Source organism: Nicotiana tomentosiformis, chromosome 7 (assembly GCF_000390325.3).
Source record: "Nicotiana tomentosiformis chromosome 7, ASM39032v3, whole genome shotgun sequence".
Classification (NCBI taxonomy): domain Eukaryota; kingdom Viridiplantae; phylum Streptophyta; class Magnoliopsida; order Solanales; family Solanaceae; genus Nicotiana; species Nicotiana tomentosiformis.
Window position 1 is genome coordinate 29960081 of NC_090818.1, and position 24729 is coordinate 29984809.

Consider the following 24729-nt stretch of genomic DNA (forward strand, 5'->3'; position numbering starts at 1 on the left):
ACCCTTCGCGAACGCGACCGGCTCAATGCGAACGCGAAACACTTAGGGACCTGGGGGAGGGTTGGTCATTCCTTCATCGCGAACGCGAGCAACGTCTCGCGAACGCGAAGGCCAGTCGGGCGTAACCATCGCGAAAGCGAGCAACGTCTCGCGAACGCGAAGGCTAGAGGGGCGTAACCATCGCGAGCGCGATTTGGGTCTCGCGAATGCGAAGGCTTGGCAGCCAGTACCCTTCGCGAACGCGATGCACACTGTCGCCCAGTGCATAAAACAGAATCAAAATACGGGTTTAAGCCATTTCTTCAACAGTTTTCAAGAACCAAACGAGTAGAGGCGATTTTCAAGAGCCATTTTCTTCCCCAAAGTGTTGGTAAGTGATTCTAAACCATTTTCTTTTAATTACCCATTATATTTCTTGAATTTTCAACCAAAAATCTAGCGTTTTCATGGTAGAATTAGTGGTTAGGGTAGAAAATAGGGATTTCGGAAATTTGGGGATTTATTCCAAAACTAATTACATATTCGGGCTCGGGGGTGAATGGGTAAAAAGATTTTGGTCCGAACCTCGGGTTTTGACCAAGCGGGCCCGAGGTCGATTTTTCGACTTTTGGAGAAAACATTGGAAAATTTAATTTAAGCAATATAATCGATTTCTTTAGCAATATTTGATATTATTGAGTCATTTTTGAATAGATACGAGTGGTTTTGAGGTGAATTCCAAAGAAAAAGTTGTGATTGAGAATTAAGTGGCCTTCAGAGCGAGGTAAGTATTGTGTCTAACCCTGACTTGAGGGATTAGGAACCTTAGATTATTTGCTAAGTGAAATTCATGTGAGCGGCGTATATGTGAGGTGACGAGTACCTATGCGTTGCTAACTTACCCGTATTTCCATGTTTCTCTGTTTTTCGTATATTGTCTTTTCCTATGTCAAATTGCTATGTGTTATACTAGTGTTGTTCAAATTATCGTTCCTATCATGTTTACGGATATTTTCTGGTGATAATTGAGTTTTTATTTCAAGTTAAGATTGATAATATGGAACCAAATGTTGAAATAAGGTTTGTACTTGTTATTCTATCTCCCTGTTATTATTTATGCATTGCATTATGGTAAGAGAGAGTGTTAATGCACGAAGGGTGATGCCGTATCATATTGTGAGTATTAGTGTACGAAGGGTGATGTCGTGCCATATTGTGAGTGTTAATGCACGAAGGGTGATGCCGTGCCAAATTGTGAGTGTTAATGCACGAAGGGTGATGCCGTGCCATGATATAAGAGTAAAAGCACGAAGGGTGATGCCGTGTCGTTTCTATTAATTTTATGGTGAGATTGAGAGTAAAAGCACGAAGGGTGATACCGTGCATTTTTCTTTACTGTATTCACTATTCCTGTTGATTCATGGTATATTGACTGCTCCGGTGATCATTTTCTTGTAGTTCTTTATCTTGTATTCCCCTCAGTATGTTTCCCCTCCTGACATTTCCTGTTTAGTTCTTCATTCCTATTATTTGCGTATACACTGTTAAATTGTACAGGTTAATTGTAGGTGCCTTACCTTAGCCTCGTCACTAATTCGTCGAGGTTAGGCTCGACACTTACCAGTATATGGGGTCGGTTGTACTGATGCTGCACTCTGCACTTTCTGTGCAGATTTTGATACCAGCTCAGGTTGATCGAGATTTGTTGTTGGTCCGCTGTCCAGAGACTCAAGGTAGATCTGTCGGCGTTCACAGATCTTGAAGTCCCCGTCTATCTTTTTATGTCCTATTGTTTTCTTTCATTCAGACAGATGTATTTCTTTCAGACTATTACTTGTAGTAAATTCTAGAATGCTCATGACTCCAGATCCGGGTGGTAGTAGTTCATACAGATTTATGAAATTCCGCACTTGTTATATTTCATTGTAGTTAATTAATGTTAATTATTGAATGGAAATAAGAATTTGGTAAATGATTCTCTAATGTTGGCTTGCCTAGCAAGTGAAATGTTAGGCGCCATCACGGTCCCGTCGGTGGGAAATTTCGGGTCATGACAGCTGGTATCAGAGCATTAGGTTGCCTAGGTCTCACGATTCATGAGCAAGCTTAGTAGAGTCTGGAGGATCGGTGCGGAGACATATGTGCTTATCTTCCAGAGGCTATGAAGTTTAGGAACAAGTTTTACTTATATTCTTCTATGTCGTGCGATTTTGCTTTCTCAATACTGATTGAACTCTTCTACTCTTATTCTCTCGCAGATGGCGAGAACGCGTACCGCTTCCTCAGCTGAGCAGCAGCCAGAGCCTCCAGTGACAGCTCCTACACGGGGCAGAGGTCGAGGCCGAGGCCGTGCCAGAGGCCGAGGCAGGGGCAGGGCTCAGCCTAGGGCCTGAGCAGCAGCCCCAGCAGTGGAGCCTCAGATAGAGACTGACGAGGAGGTTCCATCCCAGACTGTTTCTGTCGGGCCAGCTCAGGTTCCGGAGGGGTTCATTGCTACCCTATTACTTCAGAATGCTTTGGTCCGTTTGGTGGGCCTTATGGAGAGTATGGCCCAGACTGGCGCATTTTCCATGGCACCAGTAGTCTCTCAGGCTGGAGGAGGAGCCCAGACTCCTACCACCTCTCGCTCCGGAGCAGATAGCTCCCCAGTATCGGGCTCCAGCAGCTCAGCCAATCGGATTAGTTCGGCCGGTTATTGCGGCATAGGTCGGAGATGGGCCAGCTATGTCTTCTGAGGCTTTATGGAGATTGGACAGGTTTATCAAGCTCTTTCCTGTTCACTTCAGTGGTGCTCCTTCAGAGGACCCCCAGGAGTGTCTAGACTCAAAACTTTAGGTACAGTTTATTGCAACAAAAAAAACGACAATTTTAGACGTTGGTGTCTCGCTGCCGATGGTAGAAGAAATAAATGAAGAAAGAAGAAAAAGAAAAGGAATAAAGAAACGTTAAAAGTGCATTACGGATTGTTTTTGAAGGATTTAATAGGCACAATTTTTGAAGAAATGACATCAGATAGCCACTCTAAAGGGCTGTTATTTAAAAATTAACCGGTGTATCCTGAATTTGAATTTTTCGGTTCAAAATTTCGAGACAAAAATGTTCAGAATTGTCCTGAAATTAAGATTATTAGTTTAAAATTTCGACTGGTTAATTTTTAAATAACATCCCTGAAAATAGTTATTTGTGCACTTACCCCACAATTTGAGCATATCCTAAGTGTTCATTGTTCAATAGGTCAAAAGCTTAATGTAAGTGAATAATTGAATAACTTTAAGAATTATCTATGTATTTCACCTTTAACTTTAAGTTTGGCTTCGTTCATGCTTTGGACCCTCAAAATATATCTGTGGTGACAGTTTTCTCAATAACGCCCCGGCCCAACACAAAAAATTAATATTTTGGTACTCTGAAAGTGATATTTTATAAATTAAAATGAAAATCGGTTCTCTCACAATTACTGGGTAAAGGGAAAGGAAGATTCCCTATGAGGGACAATGAAATATCATGAATACGCTATGGAATTCTTCACAGGTAGCTTAATTTTTCATAATTCCTTTTTTCCCATTTCTGAAACGTAATGTAGAAGTAGAACCTACGTGTTGCTATCCAGAATTCTCACCCTCGATATCGTGATAGCGCCTAACTATTCATTTGTTAGACAAGCCAACGTTATAATAGCTTTTTAGCCTTTTTCAATAAATCAAATTAACTGATACCAATTAAACTAAAATAACTGAAATAGAGTGTGAAAAGTCATAACAACCGTAATATCTAGATACAACCCCAGATCTGGTGTCACAAGTGTACGAGCGACTAGAATAGTACAGATATTGGTCTGAAAGAAAGTAAAACTGTCTGAAAAGAAATAAACAGCTAGAATAAGGTAGAAGGGGACTTTAGGGCTGCAAACGCCGAGCAGTTGTAACTCAAGTCTCCGTCCTATAGTCAATCCGAGCAATCTACTGATCGTCGCTGTGACCGACTCCAAAATCTGTACAAGAAGTGTAGAGTGTAGTATGAGTACAACCGACCTCATGTACTCTGTAAGTGTCGAGCCTAACCTCTGCGGAGTATAATAATAATAACAGGAAAGGAATACAAGAAAGTAAGACAGTTAACTTATGAAAATAAACTCAATCCTCGGAATCGGTAAAACTAGAAACACCAGTACTCAGAATCTCGTATGAAAGAATCGAAAGCTAATATAGTACAACAATGAATACAAAACACACAATCCGTTGCGGCGCACAACCCGATCTCACCGTACAAACACAATCGTCCCTTATTTCACCCGTTGCGGCGTGCAACCCGATTTCACCGTACAAACATAATCATCTCTTATTTCACCCGTTGCGGTGTGCAACCGATCCCATCATACAAACACAATCCTCCTTTATTTCACCATATCAATAACAATAATAACATGAAAAATCTGTTGCGGCGCGCAACCCGATCCCGCCATATAATCAGAATCAATATCATATTCCTCCCTTAATTCGCTATATCAAAATCACATATAAAATCTATTGCGGCGTGCAACCCGATCCATAAATAAAAATCAATAATTATAATCAACTCAGTAACTCAAATCACAAGAATCTCTACAATTAACAAATAAGAAAGCAAAACCATAAAGAAATCTCGTACCAAATCAAGAAATGCTACAATTAATACTGAGCAACTGTAATAACTCGATTTTTTTTAATATACACTTATTAAGTGTGAGATTAGCGAATTAATTTAGTTTCTAACTATTTGGCCAAGTACTAAATTAGCGAAAGATAATTTATACAAGATAGTGTAGTATATTAAATAAGTAGCTAGTAGGCCTATGTCATATTATAAATTTTGGTTATCATTTGAAAAGATTTAGAAGTTAGCCAGGCCCATCATTTATCTTATTGGCCACGGGAGATTACTCTAGGTTATATTGATGGAAATTAAAGTCCCTAGTTATTAGAAAATAAAAAGGAGCAGACATTGGCTTGAAGAAGAGGGACAGCAACCAAGGATTCACGGTAGGTGCAATCCGTACCCAATTAGGAAGAAAGCAAAATATTCAGGTAATACCAAACGCTGATATGCCTTTTGTATTGGATCTTTTGGTTTATGGATATGATAATTATTTTCCCAGTGAATTAGACAATGATATTTGAGGTGTTAAAAGTTACTGCTATAAAATATATTTTTGGATGTAGCTTGCCACTTTTTATTTATTAGAAGACATCATTGACTAATAATTGTACTAATGATAGCAAATACCATTACGAAAAAATTGAGTTCACAAATAGGATATTGAGATATTGGATATGTCTTTACCTTTAAAATATGGTATTTAACTGGTAGAATATTAAGATACAACTCTAAGTTTGAAAGTTAAGGATATTGAGATTTGAACCCGACTAGAATTATTGATATCGTTAATTAATTTTTGGATAGATGGAGACTATTGGAGACCGTTTGGTTGGTTGGTTGGGCATTGTAAGATTGGAGAACTTTCCATTAGCGAGGTAAGTGAGACTTTAAGCTTTGATGCTTGCCTTTTCAAAATCCGTTTTAAAAGTATATTTTGTCTGTCTGGTCCATGTGTTGGGATGAGCGTACGCTTGGCAGAATCGGTGATCTTTGACCAGCCACAAATATATATTATTTTGTAAAAAAAAAGTTAAAATTATTTAATAAGTAATTTGTGGTGTAGTGTGATGTGACGTAACCTCGTGCTATGGCGTTGGGGCGTTAGAAATTATTCCTTTGTTGTCGTAATATATTTGGGGCATTGTGTATGCCGCCGTGGTAGATTTGGGGCATTGTGTATGCTGTCGTGGACTCGTTGGAGTGTTTGGTTAATTTTCTGCAATGCCGTTTATGATGAGTCCTTAGTGTAGATTGTGCTAAGATATATAGTGTTGTTGATGAATAATTGTTTGGACATATAGAGTAATTATATGGTAAAAAATATTTTGTGCATATTATTTTTGTGCTCTTTGTGTGTTTGTATTTTCTAATACTTGATCCAGAGATATTCAGAGTGGCGGGTCGAGGATCTTACTTAATTATATTTACGTATAACTCACTCCTTACCTACATGTCTATGCAGATACTATTGGTGAAGACAAAGGTAGTAGCTGACGATTTCGCTAAAGTTGATTCAATTATTGAGGTGAGCCGCCGCATTGTTCGTGGAGGCTGCCAAAAGAGTCTTTATTATTTATTCATAAGATGTCTTTTGCAATTTTTTTAGATGCTCCATGGTCTAGTGTGAGATTTGGGCTAGCGTTTCAATATAATATTTCGAGATATTAATTGTTCTAATTAATTACCAGATTATTTGGATACTCATTTAATTAATCAGATGCTGCAAATTAGTGGTTAAGGTAAGAAAGTATGGTTTTTCGGGCGGGTGGTATTAGTTAAGTGTCAGTCACGTCTAGGGAGTAGCTTGGGACGTGACATCAAGAAGACAAGCCTAATATGTGATAGTTAAAGTGTTCAAGTAAGACAATTAAAACAAGTAGCAATTAATCGTGGAAGCATGGAAGAAAGTAGCATTTTAATACGAGAATAATAAATGACAAGTAGCAAGTTAAGGCATAGGAGACAATTAAAGCCTGTGACAAATATCACATAGAATAAAATAATTAATGGAATGCGGGAAAGCATGGAAACAAATACTTTGACGGCGTATATACACTCGTCACCTCGCATATACGCCGCTACACATGTAATTCACATAACACATAGCTCAAAAGTTCATATTTCCTCAAATCAAGGTTAGACCCAACACTTACCTCGCTCCGCAAGTAAATCAAAGCTCTATCAGTGCCTTACCTCTAAAATTCGTTTCCAAACCAATCGAAACTAACCAAAATCGACTCAATAACATCAAATAATGCTAGGAAAATCAATTACAATATATAAAGTTAAGATCTTTACACTTTTCCCAAAAAGTCAATCCCGGGTCCGCTTGGTCAATACTCGAGATTCAGACCAAAATTTAATTACCCATTCACCCCCAAGACCGATTATGTAATTATTTTCGAAATTCGACTTCAATTTGATGTCTAAATCTCAATTTTACAAAAAATCCACAAATTCTTTCCAAATCTCCAATTTTTTACCATGAAAGAACATGGATTAAGGTTAGAAATTAATGCGTGATGATGGAAAAGAAAGAAAACAAGTTGAAGTACACTAACCTATGAAAAGGTGATAAAATTTCTCTCCCAAATCGCCTGTAAGCCGAGCTCTAATAAAAAGATGGTGAAAAATGGGTGAAATCCCAATTTTTGGAAGTTTAAATGACTGGGCGCCAGGCCTTCTTCGCGTTCGCGAAGGGCCTGTCACGTTCGCGAAGCACAACAGCCAAATGGCCTACGCGTTCGCGAAGGCTTGTCCCCCAGGCCTTCGCGTTCGCGAGCCAGGGCTTGTGTTCGCGTAGAGCAAGCCACTAACCCCCCTTTCTAGGTCCCTCAACACTACGCGTTCGCGAAGGAACCCCCCCCCCCCAAAGCTTCACGTTCGCATATCAGCCATTGCGTTCGCGATGAAGAAAAGCCTCCCTAGCCAAGATTACTCTTCGCGATCGCGAAGAAGAGTACACCAGATAACAACAGACTTCAAAAACCAAAATATTTCCTAAGTTCAAATGGTCTGTAGCCTATCCGAAACTCACCCGAGCCCTCGGGACTCCAAACCAAACAGGCGCACAAGTCCAAAAATATCATACAAACTTGCTCGTGCAATCAAAATACCAAAATAACACCTAGAATTATGGATCGGACACCAAAACGAATAAGATTTTCAAAGAAATTTAAGAACTTTCAATTTTCTACCAGACGTCCGAATCACGTCAAATCAACTCCGTTTTGTACCAAATTTTGTAGACAAGTCATAAATACTGAAATGAACCTATACAAAGTCCTGAAACTGAAATTTGAATCCGATAGCAATAAAGTCAACTCACGGTTAAACTTAGAAATTCTTTAAACCTTTAAACTTCTAATTTTTAACAAATTACGTTGGATCAAGCTAGGGACTTCCGAATTCATTTTCGGGCATACGCCCAAGTCCCAAATCACGATACAGACCCATCGGAACCGTCAAAATAATGTAAACCTTTAAACTTTTAATTTTCAACAAATTACGTTAGATCAAGCTAGGGGCTTCCGAATTCGTTTTCGGGCATACGCCCAAGTCCCAAATTATGATATAGACCCACCAGAACCGTCAAAATAGTAATTCGGGTCCGTTTACACAAAATGTTGATTGCAGTCAACTCATATGAGTTTTTAAGGCATGATTTTATATTTTCATCAATTTCTTCATAAAAACCTTCCGGGAAAAAGGACACGGACTGCGCATGCAACCCGAAGAAGGCTAAACGGAGCTATTCGAGGTCTCAGAACATAGAAATAAAGGGTAAAACTATAAATGACCTTCCGGGTCATCACATTATCCACCTTTAAAACAAACGTTCGTGCTCGAACGAACATAGAAAGGTACCTAGACTAGTGAAAAGGTGTGGATATCTACTTTGTATGTCCGACTCGGACTCCAACGTGGCTGCCTCGATCGGCTGACCTCTCCACTACACTCGAACTGAAGGATAAATCTTAGACCTCAAGTACCGAAACATGTCGGGCTAGAATAGACACCGGCTCCTCCTCATAAGTCAAATCATTGTCCAATTGGACTAAGCTGAAATCCAACACATGGGACGGATCACCGTGATACTTTCGGAGCATGGACACATGGAACACCGGATGGACTACTGATAAACTAGGTGGCAATACAAGCCTGTAGGCCACCTCACCCACTCTTTCAAGAATCTCAAAGGGTACGATATACCTAGGGCTTAACTTTCCCTTCTTTACGAACCCCATCACACCCTTCATGGGTAAAACCTGGAGAAATACCCTATCTCCAACCATTAATGAAACATCATGAACTCTACGGTCGGCATAACTCTTCTACCTGGACTGAGCGGTGAGAAGTCAATCCTGAATAATCTTGACCTTATCCAAGGCATCCTGTACCAAATTTGTACCCAACAACCGAGCCTCCCCCGGCTCGAACCATCCAACTGGCGAATGACACCATCTCTTGTATAATGCCTCATAGAGAGCCATCTGAATGCTCGACTAGTAGCTGTTATTGTAAGCAAGTCTGCAAGCAGCAAAAACTGATCCTAAGAACCCCCAAAATCCATAACATAAGTGTAAAGCATATCCTCCAATATCTGAATAGTGCGCTCGAACTGTCCTTCCGTCTGGGGATGAAATGTTGTGCTCATCTCAACCTGCGTCCCTAACTCACGTTGTACGACCCTCTAGAAGTGTGAGGTGAACTGCGTACCTCGATCAGAAATGATAGACATGGGCACATCGTATAGACGGAGGATCTCGCGGATGTAGATCTCATCTAACCGTTCTAGAGAATAGGTAACTGCCACTGGAATGAAATGTGCCGACTTGGTCAACCTGTCCACAATGACCCAAATCGCGTAGAACATCCTTTGAGTCCGTGGGAGTCCAACAACAAAATCCATAGTGATACGCTTCCACTTCCAGTTAGGAATCTCTAGCCTTTGAAGCAAACCACCAGGCCTCTGATGCTCGTACTTTACTTGTTGACAATTTAGACACCGAGCTACATATGCAACTATATCCTTCTTCATCCTCTTCCACCAATAATGCTACCGCAAGTCCTGATACATCTTGTCGGCACCCTTGTGAATAAAATACTGGGAATTGTGGGTCTCCTCAAGAATAAACTCACGAAGCCCATCTACATTGGGCACACAAATACGACCCTGCATTCGTAAAATTCCATCATCTCCAACAGTAACCTTCTTGGCACCACCGTGCCACACCGTGTCCTTAAGGATAAGAAAATGGGGATCATCATACTAACGCTCTCGGATGCGCTCATACAAGGAAGATCGAGCGACTGTGCAAGCTAGAACATGACTAGGATCTGAAACATCTAACCTCATGAACTAATTAGTCAAATCCTGAACATCTGCAGCAAGCGGCCTCTCACCAACGAGAATATATGCGAGGATACCCATACTCACAACCTTTCTACTCAAGGCATCGGCCACCACAATGGCCTTTTCCGGATGATACAAAATGGTGATATCATAGTCTTTCAACAGCTCCAACCACCTCCTCTGCCTCAAATTGAGATCATTTTGCTTGAACAAATACTGTACACTCTGATGATCCGTGAATACCTCACGCGATGCGCCGTAAATATAGCGCCTCCAAATCTTCAGTGCATGAACAGTGGCTGCAAAAATCTAAGTCATGAACATGGTAATTCTTTTCATGAACCTTCAACTGCCGCAATACGTATGCAATCACCCTGCAATCCTGCATCAATAATGCATCGAGCCCAATACGAGATGTATCATAATACACCGTGTAAGATCCTAAACATGTGGGCAACACCAACGCTGGTGTCGTAGTCAAAGTAGTCTTGAGCTTCTGAAAGCTCAACTCACACTCATCCGACCATGTGAATGGGGCACCCTTTTGGGTCAATCTGGTTAATAGAGCTGTTATAGACGAAACCCCTCCACGAACCGGTGATAATAACCCGCCAAACCCAGAAAACTCCAGATCTCTTTAGCTGAAGAAAGTCTAGGATAGTTCTGAACTGCCTCATCTTCTTAGGAACCACCTTTATTCCCTCTACTGATACCACGTGCCCCAAAAAGGCTACTAAGTCTAACCAAAACTCACACTTTGAAAACTTGGCATATAACTGATTATCCCTCAAAGTCTGAAGTACAATCCGTAGATGCTGCTCATGCTCCTCTCATCTGCGTGAGTAGATCAAGATATCATCAATGAATACGATCACAAAAAAATCCAAATAGGGCTTGAACATCCGGTTACTCAGATCCATAAATAATGCTAGGGAATTTGTCAACCCAAATGATATCACTAGGAACTCATAATGCCTGTACCGAGTCTGAAAAGTTGTCTTAGGGACACTGGATGCCCTAATCTTCAGCTGATGGTAGCCAGACCTCAAACCAATCTTCGAAAACACTTTGGCACCCTAAAGCTGATCAAATAAGTCATCAATCCTCGACAGCGGATACGTGTTCTTGATAGTGAATTTGTTCAACTATCGATAATCTATACACATCCTCATCAATCCATCGTTCTTATTCACGAACAACACGGGCGCACCCCAGGGCAAGGCACTAGGTCTAATGAATCCCTTATCCAGCAAATCTTGCAACTGCTCCTTCAATTCCTTCAACTCCGGAGGGGCCATACATTATAGTGGAATAGAAATGGGCTGAGTGTTTGGAGCCAATTCAATACAGAAGTCAATATCTCTATCGGGTGGCATCCCCGACAGATCTGCAGGAAATACCTCTAGAAACTGACGCACAACTGGTACTGAATCCATGGAAGGAACCTCCGCACTCGAATCACGAACATAGGCGAAATATGCTAGACACCCCTTCTCGACCATGCGTCGAGCTTTCACATAGGAAATAACCTTGCAGGTAGAATGGTCAAGAGTCCCCCCCCACTCTAATCGAGGCAACCCCTGCATGGCTAAGGTCAACGTCTTGGCTTAACAGTCCAATATAGCATGATAAGGTGACAGCCAATCCATACCCAAGATAACACCAAAATCTACCATATCAAGAAGTAAAAGATCTACGTTACTCTCAAAAGTCCCATTAGTAATCACACACGAGCGATAGACATGATCTACAATAATGGAATCTCTCACAAGCATGGACACATACACAGGAGCACTCAAATAATCATGAGGTACAACCAAATATGTAGCAAAATAGGATGACACGTAGGAATAAGTAGAGACCGGATCAAATGAATAGAAGCATCTCTATGGAAAACTGGAACAATACCTGTGATAACGGCATCAGATGACTCGGCCTCAAGCCTAGCTGGGAAAGCATAACATATGGGCTAGGCCCTACCACTCTCACCTACGTCTCTGGGACGTCCTCTAGCTGGTTGGCCTCCACCTCTAACAACCTGACCTCCACCTCTAACGGCCTAACCTCCATCTCTAATGTCCTGATCTCTACCTTTGGCTTCCTGACCCCTGCCTCTAGCTAGCTGAGCGGACAGTGGGCTAACTGGTGCCGCGACCATGCCACTAGAACTTTGCTGTGGTATTTTGCCCAACAATCTTGGACTGAACCTCCTGATGTGACCAATATCTCCACACTCAAAACATTCATCCTGCTGTTATGGCTACTGAAGCTAAAGCTGACCCGAACGGGCCGGATAACCACGATGATAGCTCTGAATCGGAGGCACACTGGTAGGAGAAGATGGTGCACTGTAGGCTGGCTCCCCCGAATGAGGCACATAAGGACCACGACTCCCTGAAGCACTGACTGAAATGGCCTGGGAGGATGGCCCCTACCAAAAGTACCCTTGCCTCCAGATGAGGCACCACTCAAACTGTCGGAATTACGAGGCCTCTTATCAGACACCTTCCCTCTCTCCTGAGCACGAACCAACTCGATCCGTCAAGCAATATCTACGGTCGTATGGAAAGAAATATCACTTCTGGTCTCCTTGGCCATCTGAAGTCTGATAATGTAAGTGATCCCATCAATGAATCTCCTCACTCTCTCCCTCTCAGTAGGAAGCAAGATATTGTCATGGCGAGCTATGTCCACAAATCGATTCTCATACTGGGTAACAGTCATACTACCCTACTGTAGATACTCAAACTTCCTATGGTACTCCTCTCTCAGAGTGATAGGAATGAACTTCTCTAAAAATAGTTGTGAGAACTGATCCCAAGTAAGTGTAGGCGAATCATTTGGTCTAGTCAACATATAATCTCTATACCATTTCATGGCGGAACCAGTCATCCTAAATGCTGCAAAATCGACCCAATTGGTCTCAACTATACCCATGTTGCGCAACACCTCGTGGCAACGGTCCAGAAAATCCTGTGGGTCTTCAGAAGATTCACCACTAAAATAAACAGGAAAGATCTTAGTAAACTTATCCAACCTCAACATGGCCTCAGAAGACATGGCAGGCCTATCATTGCCTATGCCACAACAACCGGCTGAACCACCCCAACTGGCGGGGCTGCTGGAATTTGATACTGGGAGCCACCTACTTCGGAGTGTGAGTAGAGGGAGTCTATGCTCCCTCCCCCCCAACCCGAGAGACGGCTGGTGCCATTGGGAATGTACCGGTCTGGGCCACACTCTCCATAAGGCCCACCAAACGGACTAGAGCGTCCTGAAAAATTGGAGTGGCTATGAGCTGGTCCGAACTGAGATGGTCCGACGGGTACAGTCTAAGCTGGAACCTCCCCCTCAAAATCTACCTGAGTCTCCACTGTGGGTGGTGCTGCTCGAGCCCTAGGCTGAGCTCTGCCTCTTCCTTTGCCTCTAGCGCGACCTCGGCCCCTGGTCATAGCTGCCACTGGGGTTCCAGCTCATGTTCGGCTGTAGATGTAGTACGTGTTCTCGCCATCAACGAGAGGACAAGAATAGAATGGTTCAATCATCAATGATAGAATAAAATTGCATGATAGAGAAAAAAAGAAATGAAATTGTTCCTAAACTCCATACCCTCTGGAAGATAAGCTCAGACGTCTCCGTACCGATCCTACAAAATCTACTAAGCTTGCTCGTGACTCGTGAGACCTAGGCAACATAGTGCTCTGATACCAACTTGTCACGAACCAAAATTCCCACCCTCGGGACCTTGATGACGCCTAACATTTCACATGTTAGGCAAGCCAACATTAGAATAGTTTTTTAGCCATTTTTAATAAATCAAATTAAGTGATAACAATTAAACTGAAATAACTGACATAGAACTCAAATATAGTGCAAAAAGTCATAACAACCGCAATATTTAGATACAACCCCAGATCCGGTATCACAAGTGCACGAGCGACTAGAATAATAAAGATAATGGTCTGAATGAAAGTAAAATTGCTTGAAAAGAAATAAACAACTCGGATATGGTAGAAGGGGACACCAGGGCTGCGAACGCCGAGCAGTTGTAGTGTTGTACCTCAAGCCTCCGTTCAATAGTCAATCCGAGGAATATACTGACCGCCGCTGGGACCGACTCCAAAATCTGCACAAGAAGTACATAGTGTAGTATGAGTAAAACCGACTCTATGTACTATGTAAGTGTCGAGCCTAATCTCGACGAAGTAGTGACGAGGCTAAGGCGGGTCACTTACAGTAACCCGTACGGAGTATAATAATAATAACAGGAAAGGAATACAGGAAAGTAAGCCAGTTAACTTATGAAAATAAACTCAATCCTCGGAATCAGTAAAACTAGAAACACCAGTACTCAGAATCTCGTATGAAAGTATCGAAAGCTAATATAGTACAATAATGAACACAAAACACAAAATCCGTTGCGACGCGCAACCCGATCCCACCGTACAAACACAAATCGTTTCTTATTTCACCCGTTGCGGCGTGCAACCCGATTTTACCGTACAAACACAATACTCTCTTATTTTACCCGTTGCGGCGTGCAACTCAATCCCATCGTACAAACACAATCCTCCCTTATTTCACCCGTTGCGGCATGCAACCCGATCCCACCGTACAAACATAATCCTCCCTTATTTCACCATATCAATAACAATAATAACTTGAAAAATTCATTGCGGCGTGTAACCCGATTCCACCATATAATCAGAATCAATATCATATTCCTCCCTTATTTCACCATATCAAAATTACATATAAAATCTGTTGTGGCATGCAACCCGATCCATAAATAAAAATCAATATTTGTAATCAACTCAGTAACTCAAATCATAAGAATGTCTACGATTAACGAATATGAAAGAAAAACCATAAAGGAATCTCGTTCCAAATCAAGAAATGCTACAATTAATATTAAGCAACAAGACAAGCCAAATATGTGACAGTTAAAGTGTTTAAGTAAGATAATTAAGTCAAGTAGCAATTAATCATGGAAGCATGGAAGAAACTAGAATTTTAATACGAGAATCATAAATAACAAGTAGCAAGTTAAGGCATAGGAGGCAATTAAAGCATGTGACAATTAGGACATGGAATAAAATAATTAATGGAAAGCAGGAAAGCATGGAAACAAATACGTTGACGACATATATACACTCGTCTCCTCGCATATACGTTGCTACGTATGTAATTCACATAACACATAGCTCAATGGTTGCTATTTCCTCAAATCAAGGTTAGACCCAACTCTTACCTCGCTCCACAAGCAAATCAAAGCTCTACCGGGGTCTTTCCTCCGAAATCCTTCTCCAAATCAATCGAATCTAAACAAAATCGACTCAATAACATCAAATAATGCTAGGAAAATCAATTACAATAAATAAAGTTAAGATCTTTATACTTTTTTCCAAAAAAGTCAACAAAATTCAACCCCGGGCTCGCTCATTCAAAACTCAAGATTTAGATCAAAACCCAATTACCCATTTACCTCCGAGCCTGATTATGTAATTATTTTCGAAATCCGATCTCAATTTGAGGTCTAAATCTCAATTTTACAAAATCTCCCCAAATTCCTAATTTTCTACAATGAAAGAACATAGATTAAAGTTAAAAATTAATGGGTGATGATGGAAATGGAAGAAAACAAGTTAAAGTACACTAACATATGAAAGGGTAATGCAATTTCTCTCCCAAATCGCCTATAAGCCGAGCTCTAATGAAAGGATGGTGAAAAATGGGTGAAAAATGAGCTCTAATGAAGTTTAAATGACTGGGCGTCAGGGCTTCTTCGCATTCGTGAAGGGCATGCCGCGTTCGCGAAGAACAACATCCAAATGGCCTACGCGTTTGCGCGTTTCCTCACGTGTTCGCGAAGGTTTCTCCCCCCAGGCCTTCGAGTTCGCGAGCCAGGGCTCACGTTCGCGTAGAGCAAACCATATATCCCCATTTTCAGTTCCCTCAACACTACACGTTCACGAAGGGCAATCCTCTCAAAGCTTCGCATTCGCGCACCAGCCAACGCATTCGTGATGAAGAAAAGCCTCCCCAGCCCAGATTACTCTTCGCGATCACGGGAGTATCTTCGTGATCGAGAAGAATAATACACCACATAACAGTAGACTTAAAAAACCAGAAATTTTGCCTAAGTTCAAATGGTCCATAGCCTATCTGAAACTCACCCGAGCCCTCGGGGCTCCAAACCAAACATGCGCACAAATCCAAAAATATCATACAAACTCGCTCGTGCGATGAAAACACCAAAATAATACCTAGAACTACGGATTGGACACCAAAACGAATGAAATGTTCAAAGAAACTTAAGAACTTTTAATTTTTCAACTGGACATTCGAATCACATCAAATCAACTCCGGTTTGTACTAAATTTTACAATCAAGTCATAAATACTGAAATGAATTTATACCAAGTTCCAGAAGCGAAACCCGAACCTAGTAGCAACAAAGTCAACTCATGGTCAAACTTAGGAATTCTCTAAACCTTTAAACTTCTAGTTTTTAACAAATTACATTAGATCAAAATAGGGACTTCCAAATTCGATTCTGGGAATACGCCCAAGTCCCAAATCATGATTCGGACCCACTAAAACTATCAAAATACTGATCCGGGTCTATTTACATAAAATGTTGATCGTAGTCAACTCAAATGAGTTTTTAACGCATGATTTCACGTTTGCATCAATTTCTTCATAAAAGCCTTTTGGGAAAAAGAAGACAGATTGCACATGCAAATCGAGAAAGGCTAAACGGAGCTATTCGAGATCTCGAAACACAAAAATGAAAGGTAAAACTATAAATAACCTATCAAGGCATCACACTACATCTACTCGAACTATTGTTTTGATCATAATTCACATGATATCACCTTATTGAGATTAATGTGTCATTTCATGCTGTTTTTCCTTTTGAATTTCTTGGTCACCTTTACTCTAAATCTTGATAAATTATCTGATTGCGCTGCTCATGCATTTTTTCTTCCTTTTCCCTAGCTCTCATGTGGACTTTTCCCCCCATCTTGTATCAGTGTGTTCTTCCTTGGTCTGAGGCTCTGAGCACATGTGGGAACATATTTAATCCTCATGCGTACCTCGACTATTTCACTGCTACTTTCTCCCAACACAGGTACTCGATAAGTAGAATAAGTAGACCTCTTAGAAATATAAAATGTGTTACCTATGAAGATGTATTGATACAGAAAGATGCAAATTAGAAAACAAAATTGTATCCAGCTCGGCCATGGATATGTTAATTGGTTAGCTATTCAGGCTACTTTAGTTTTCCTTTTATATTGTGCCATCTACTAATGTACCCGATTAATAGCCAAATTTAAAACTCAAAACCTCTTAAGCTTATTGTTCACCTTAGTCCGGATAAAATTGAAGGCAGTATTGAACTGATAGTGGGTTCCCTCTGTTGGTTGCCTACCATAACCTGAGTTATGTTTGTAAAATTGTAATCCAAGTTGTTTTCAACAGACACCAAACCTTTCAGCGCCTTAACCACTAATGTCATGGAAGGCCTCTTGGTGTAATCTCCCTGTAGACACCACGCGCGTTATTTATGTCACTTCTTCTTTGTGGAGTTGCATATCCATGAGTTGCTCTTCTTCCACTTTTCTTCTAAAAACTCTAAGAAAATGGACATCTTCTTCATCAGCCTGGGACCAATCCAAATTTTTTCGCCCACAGCTCGTGAAAGTGCATCAGAAGTCAAAGTTTCAAGATTGGGCCACAAATCCAACTCATATGATCCTTTTTCTGACATTCTTTCCCCATTTGCTCACCATATCACAACAACTTGAGTAAAATATTGGTACCTTAATCTATGAAATATATATAAAAAAACTTTATCAATGATAAAAATAAATAAAGTAAGTGCATACAATTGAGAATATTAATCATATGATAAATTAATAAACCTTAAGTTTTTCAAGGTAGAAAGTAGGGTTGATGATTTTACGATGTCTTAACCATCTGTCTTTGTTAGATGATGATAATCCTTTTATTAGTAGCTTAACCATATTATAATTCTCCGTCTTCAGATGATGATGTAAGGCTTTGAGAAAATCTACTTAACGATTTCTAACGACCCGACCGGTAGTTTTGAAAAACTAATAATTTTAAAGATATAACTTTAAATAAAAATTATTTGCAAACTTCTAAGTAATATTAAAGCTATTTCGATTTTATACGTGAATATAAAAATAATAAAATAAACGTAAGGTTAAAATTAGAAGAAGCCACTTATAACTATGTTTTATGTAAGCAGAAAATTAAAACAAGAAAAGAAAAAAAATAAAAAAAAATTCTTTTAGGATATCCGCAGGTACGGGTGTTGCTGGGCAATGTTATTCTCACAGATGCGAGTTATTTCCGCAGAAGCGAGGGACGCAGGTACGACCTCTGGTCCGCATCTGCGAAAGTGCTGGGCAGAATCCTTTAAGTTCGAAGGTTTGACATTTTCACCCATTTTCGGATTTTGGAGCTCGGTTTGGGCGATTTTGGAGAGGGAGTTTTCCACACGACTTGGGGTAAGTGTTCCCGACTTTCTGGTGATTATATTGCATGAATTGATCTTCATTTTTGGTATAAGATTATCGAATCTTCAAGAGAAATAGAAGGAAATTTCTATAATGTTACAATATGAATTTTTGAATTTTGAACATCGAATTGGAGTCAGATTTGAGTGAAAGTAGTATGGTTGGACTCGTAATTGAATGGATTGTTGTATTTTGTAAAAAATTTCATGTTCCGAGGTACAGGCCTGGGTTGGGCTTTTGGCCGGTTTTGGGCTTTTGATTCAAGATTTGATCTTTTTCGATTGGGATTGGTTCCTTTAGCATTGTTTGATGTACTTGAGTTGTTTTTGGTTAGTTTAGAGCCGTTCGGATGTCGGATTGCGCGGGATGGCAATTTGGAGCATCGCTTGATTTACTCGGTGTTGGAATTGGCTTGTTCGAGGTAAGTAACTCTTCTATTCTTGGAGCTGAGGGTATGAAACCCCGAAGTACGTGTTATGTGATTTGGGTTGAGGTGACACACATGCTAGGTGATGGGCGTGTGGGCGTGCACTATATAAATTGGGACTCTGTTGTTTCCATGGCACTGTATAGTGGCCCTATTTTGTTGATATCCGTGTTTTCACCATGTGATAAAGTAATTGAGCTGTCAATCATGCTAGATATAATGTTTAGGCTTTATGTCGATACTGTTGGGACCCATAGTGGTCGTTTCTTGCTGTCATTTCACCGATTCATTGATATTTCATACGCAGTCATATTCATGCATTCATATCATATCTCAGTCTCAGTTATTGTTTATTGATACATCATATCATTGTTGTCGGGCTAGTTTCATGACAATGTGAGCCCGTGAGTGAGACTGGAGATATTGATGATTGAGTAAGGCTGGGAACCTGATTATGAGTGACAGTTATGGGATCGGGCTGCACGCCGTAGCATGCTATATTGATTTATGCCTGGATCTGGCTTATGATAGCGCTTGGGCTGTAGGAGCTCCTCCGGAGTCTGTACACACCCCCAGTGAGCGCAGTTGATTATATTGAGGGATGGATCTTCCCTGGACATGGATCTTGTCCGAAGCATTTATATACCTGGAGATGAATTTTCTCCATGGGGCCGGATTGGCCTTCCTCGGTACTGAGTGCCTGATGGTCAGGGATGTATATATTCCGGGATGGATCTTTCCTAGGCCATATACAGTACCGAGTGGTTGAGCATGATGAGTGGAAAGTGTGAGACAGTGAGATTGAGTACTCTGAGAGTGTGAGTACATGATTCATCTTTGAGATACATGGCATTGGCATGCACACATGACATACAGGTATAGAGATGCATATTTCCTCATGATGAACTATCTCACGTCATTCATGACTCTTTACACACATTGATATATGGACATAGAAAGGTATTTCATACTTGCTATCTGGAAAGAAAATGAAACATCTTATTTATTGTGGAAAGGATATTTGGAAAAAATTACAGTTTTCAAACGTACTCGTAATTTTGGTATTTTTGGTAAAAGATTTGGGTTTTCACTAAGATACTTGAAAGGCATGACTATTTTATGGAACTGTGAACGAGCTGATCATTTTACTTCTGAGATACATCTTTTATTACTTGTATTATGCTGTTATGAGCTATTGTGGGATATAGGTATTGGACCCGACCTCGTGTTAGCTCGTCACTACTTTCAACCTAAGGTTATGTTTGTTACTTACTCAGTACATGGGGTCGGTTGTACTGATACTACACTTCTGTACCTTGCGTGCAGATGTTGGTTGTTGATGTTGTTGTGTTCGATGGGAGCTGGATTGAAGATATACCTGTGTCCCGGCTGTAGCTGCTTCTTGTTCATGGTAGTTTTAGATATGTAAAACTCTATTTATGTACTATTCAAATAGACTATATATTTATTTCATTTTCGCTTTGTAAACTCTATTCTTAGAAGCTCATGATTTGTACTACCAGTTCTTGGGGAATGCATAAGATTAAGATATTTCATTACTTAATTACTTTATAAATTGTTATTGGAAATGGTTAATGGTTAATTTGCTTACCTAGCGGGTTGGGTTAGGTGTCATCACGACTAGTCGGATTTTTGGTCGTGACACGATTTCAACATCATTGATGAACACAACTGGTCTTGGCCCAACCTATGTAAAAGTAATTTTACCTGTAATTATTAATTTTGTTATACCAAAAAAACTCAAAATATATGCAGGCTAGATGAATATTAATTACTTTAAGCAGAAAAATGATAGATTGGGTTCTTCCAAAATATTGACAAAGCTTTTTCGCCAAATTTGGTTCAGGATTTAATTTATGTACACTGAATCGTCATAAAAGTGATATATATCTGTTCATAATAAGTGAAATGGTACCATATTTGGTGAAGGTATTATGGATGAGACGCGAGACACGTGGTGCAATTTCATGGGAGAAGTCCAATGGTTTGTGTTGTTTTATACTTCAATACCACACAAGAGGGGGAGGTGGTGATTTGTGTGTTGCCTGTTTTTTGCGTGCACTGGATTATCGAAGGACCTGGTTCTTCTATGCGTTTCTTACACTATAGTTGCGGAATAAATAATGCAGAAAGTAAAGAGCACAAGGATTTTTATGTGAAAAATATCCGGCTCAAAAGGTGAAAAAACCACGACCTACTACCCAGTAGGATTTTTCCAAAACACTTCACTACACCTCTGAGCCAACAACAAAGTTTACATACTCTTGCAAATCTAATGATTACCTCTAACCCTTGTAGCAACCAGCCACATATTGTTGCGACTGCTTCAAGTTAACTCTAACTTGAACAATACAACTAGAGTATACAACCTCTTTCAAACCTATGGATTAACTCTAACCCTTATAGAAATATGCCACAGGCTGTTGCGACTACTTCAAGTTAACTCTAACTTGAAAGATACAACTCAGGTACCTAGTACAATTTGCTTCTAAAATGCTGAAAGGTACCACTCAAAGCACCTACTACACTTTGAACTAGAAATAAAGAAAGACACATGAAACTCTTTATGGAGTCATTTGTTCAATCTGGTTCATGTAGCTTCAGGATCGCACTCTTAAATCTCACAGGAATTTATCACAAAATACCTTGCTATTTTTCTCTCAATTCGTGCTTAACTTTAGTATGTGTGCACCACTTGTAAAAGAGAACACAACTGATATATATATATATATATATATATAGAGAGAGAGAGAGAGAGAGAGAGAGAGAGTTACTAAATAAAGATTAACTAGAGTTTTAATGCTTTACTCTTCCTTGGTGGAAGAGTTCTAGTTATCTTCAAGTTCTAACTCTTTCTTTATCTTGAATAAAGTTCTCTTCAAGTAAGGTGTCCTGCTCCTTATCAAATATTCAAACTTTTCGTTTAGGGAATATAAAATATAACCACTTATACTTATCCCTTTCACGTGCATGCCTTTTGCTTGATTCTGCCCGTCACATGTGTACACTGTCCATGGACCTGGTTCATGCATGTGTTTATTTGTCAATCATCAAAACCAAAACCGCTCAGGTAAACAAATTCCCCCTTTTTGATGATGACAAACTCAGTGCTTTTCATAAGCATGGAACCTGTTTTAACTTAGCTCAACATCAACACAATGTTAGAACACTTTTTATTTAAAGTCACAAATCATCATGGATCAGGTTCATTAGGTTATTAATATCACAGTCCAAATCAAAATCACACCTTATCTTCCCACACCTTTTGGTATCATCGAAAAGTTGCACAATTAAGGTAAGTAACCAGATTTTAATAGATATCACTCATGGCCACTGGGACTACTTCAAATGCAATCATGGATTCAATTTTTTCTTTTTCAATCTAAGAATATTAGCCACCTAAGAAATATCAACAAATAATTAGAGCAAAAGCAGTGAATTTCAGTGATTGATAAGATCCTATCACAAGGCATAAGAAAAAATAAAAACATAGAACCCTGAGTCAAAAACCAAAAACATCCCACTTGAGTTACTTGTTACAAACTAGGCTTAGGAATGGTTAAAAACTGGGAAGGACCGGGTTCTTGGTTCTTGGCTTATAGCAGTTTCAACATATCTTGAAGAATACTATCATTATTCTCCTTTTACTTTAAAATCTCACACTTGAGAGAGTTTCTCTCATCCTCTACTTCAGCCAATCGTTTCTTCAGCCTTTCAATCTCAGCATCCTTAGCCATTTTCTTCCATTATTTGAGCCTCATTGCTCCTTTTGGCAGACCTAGTTCTTTTAGACACAATTGAGCCCTCAGCCTCTGTTTCTCGAGAATTCTTTTGATAAGTCTTTCTCTTTTTGGCACTAGGTGTGTGTACTTCCACATCCTCATATTCATCTTCAAGAACCAAGTTCATCTCCTCAATTTGGACTACTCCACTTGGCTTACCAGTCTTTTTTTTTCAAGCGACTTTCTTGGCATTCTCAGTTAAGGCCCTTGTTACATTGGCCTCACTCTGCTTCTTCTGGATCCTTGTAGTTTTTCCTCTTGTGGGAGAAGTTGCTACAGGGATAGAATGAGCACTCTTTCTCTTAGTTCCATCCATGCATTTTCCTGTAGTCTTTCCAACTTTGTTCTTCTTCTTTTGATTGTACCTACCTGACACCTTTTACAGCAGATCAACACTGTTGTCTATTTTAGCAAGAGAAGGAACTAGTTCATGAAACTGTTTCCATAACCTAACCAGCCTATCTACTGCACTTCTATCACTAGAACCATCACCTATCTCCTGTGATTCTATCTCCATACTTTCATTCATTGTCTCATCATTATCACTAATCTCTTCACTTAATACAATCATTGCTCCAGCTTCTTCAGTCAAACTAATAAAATTGGATGAAGAAGATTCGGCCACTCTTTCTTCTCCCTTTCCCCTCACATCTACTCCAACACCCTCACTCTTTTTTTTTTCATTTTTACCACCAATTTTACCATACCGACCAGTTTCTACACCAGCAATCGTACCAACCAACACAAACCTATTTTCAAGATTCTCAGCAATTTTAGCAGCAACATTAGAATTTTATAACCCAGAAGCTATCTGCTGCAGTTTCAGATGAACTAGTTCTTCCCCCTCAGTCGCAAACTTGAAGGACTTATCAGATTTTTAAGGTTCTTCTGCTTGACTGGCTTGTAGCATCTCACTCAATTTCTTAGCTTGTTCTCCATTGACCACTGTGTTGCGTACAATCACTTTGATATGCTTTTTCTTAGGGGTTTGGGTGGTTAAAAGTATGGGTGAAGGTTCTTTGGGTGGTAAGGAAGGGTTCAGAGTTTTTGGGATTCTCATGGGTGTTTTCCATTTGATCAGTTCAGAAACTTGAGAGAAATAGAGAGAGTTTTGAGGTTTTAGAGATTTTGATATTTCGAAAAAAATTGAGATAAGAGGGTAAGGTCAGATCAATTTAAAGAGAGAAAGATTGAGTATGTAACGATACCTTTTTGAAGTCTAGAAGTTTAATCACATGGGAAGTTTCAGTTTGAAAAGACGTTCGACTCTTCCCCAAATATTTCGTGGTAGTTTGTGATAAAGTGGGATAGAACCAATTGGTTTAAAAGTAGTTTGTGATAAAGTGGGATTCTTTTCAGTTCATGATCCATATGAAGTTATTTCAAATTATGCGAAGTGTAGAATACATACCTTATAAGCTCGATGAACCAGGTTCTTCACTGAAATTTCTCTTGTGTAAGACTGATTTTTTCCAAGAAAATAAGGATAATATCATTAGACATCAGTGAGACATTTTAGCACATGGCACAAGGGTATACTAATAAAAGCATGAGACTAAGCAATATATAATCTAATTATTCAAAAAATTCACAAATTATCTAACCAATCATTGAGTTAGAACCGATTTCTTTTAGATAATCTTAATCATCCCTAACTCTAACATATTCCTTTCAAAGTGACCCCTACTCAAAGATTTTGTGAAGATGTCAGCAATTTCCTTATCAGTACCACAAAATTCCATAGTGATCAATACCTCTCAAAATTATCCCTTTGAAAACGATGCCCAATATCTATGTGCTTAGTTCTTTTGTGATGGACTGGGTTCTGGTCATGCTAATTACACTAGTGTTATCACAAAAGATGAGGATACAACCTATATCAATTCCAAAATCCATTAATTGTTGTTTGAGCCACAAAAATTGAGCACAACATGAGGCAACAACAACATACTCAGCTTCAGCAGTAGATAATGCCACA

General features: G+C 39.8%; 2 long non-coding RNA genes across 2 annotated transcripts in view; both read left to right on the forward strand.

Moving 5' to 3' along the window:
* The first annotated feature begins 3462 nt into the window (after positions 1–3462).
* Positions 3463–24729, forward strand: part of LOC138896454 (uncharacterized) — a 44085-nt gene continuing 22818 nt past the window's right edge. The window contains exon 1 of the long non-coding RNA XR_011409611.1: positions 3463–3510. This is a non-coding gene — a long non-coding RNA (uncharacterized lncRNA). The remainder of the gene's footprint in view (positions 3511–24729) is intronic.
* On the forward strand, positions 4906–6295 carry LOC138895127 (uncharacterized). Its single transcript, XR_011409329.1, has 3 exons — positions 4906–5042; positions 5419–5489; positions 6077–6295. It is a non-coding gene; the product is annotated as an uncharacterized lncRNA (long non-coding RNA).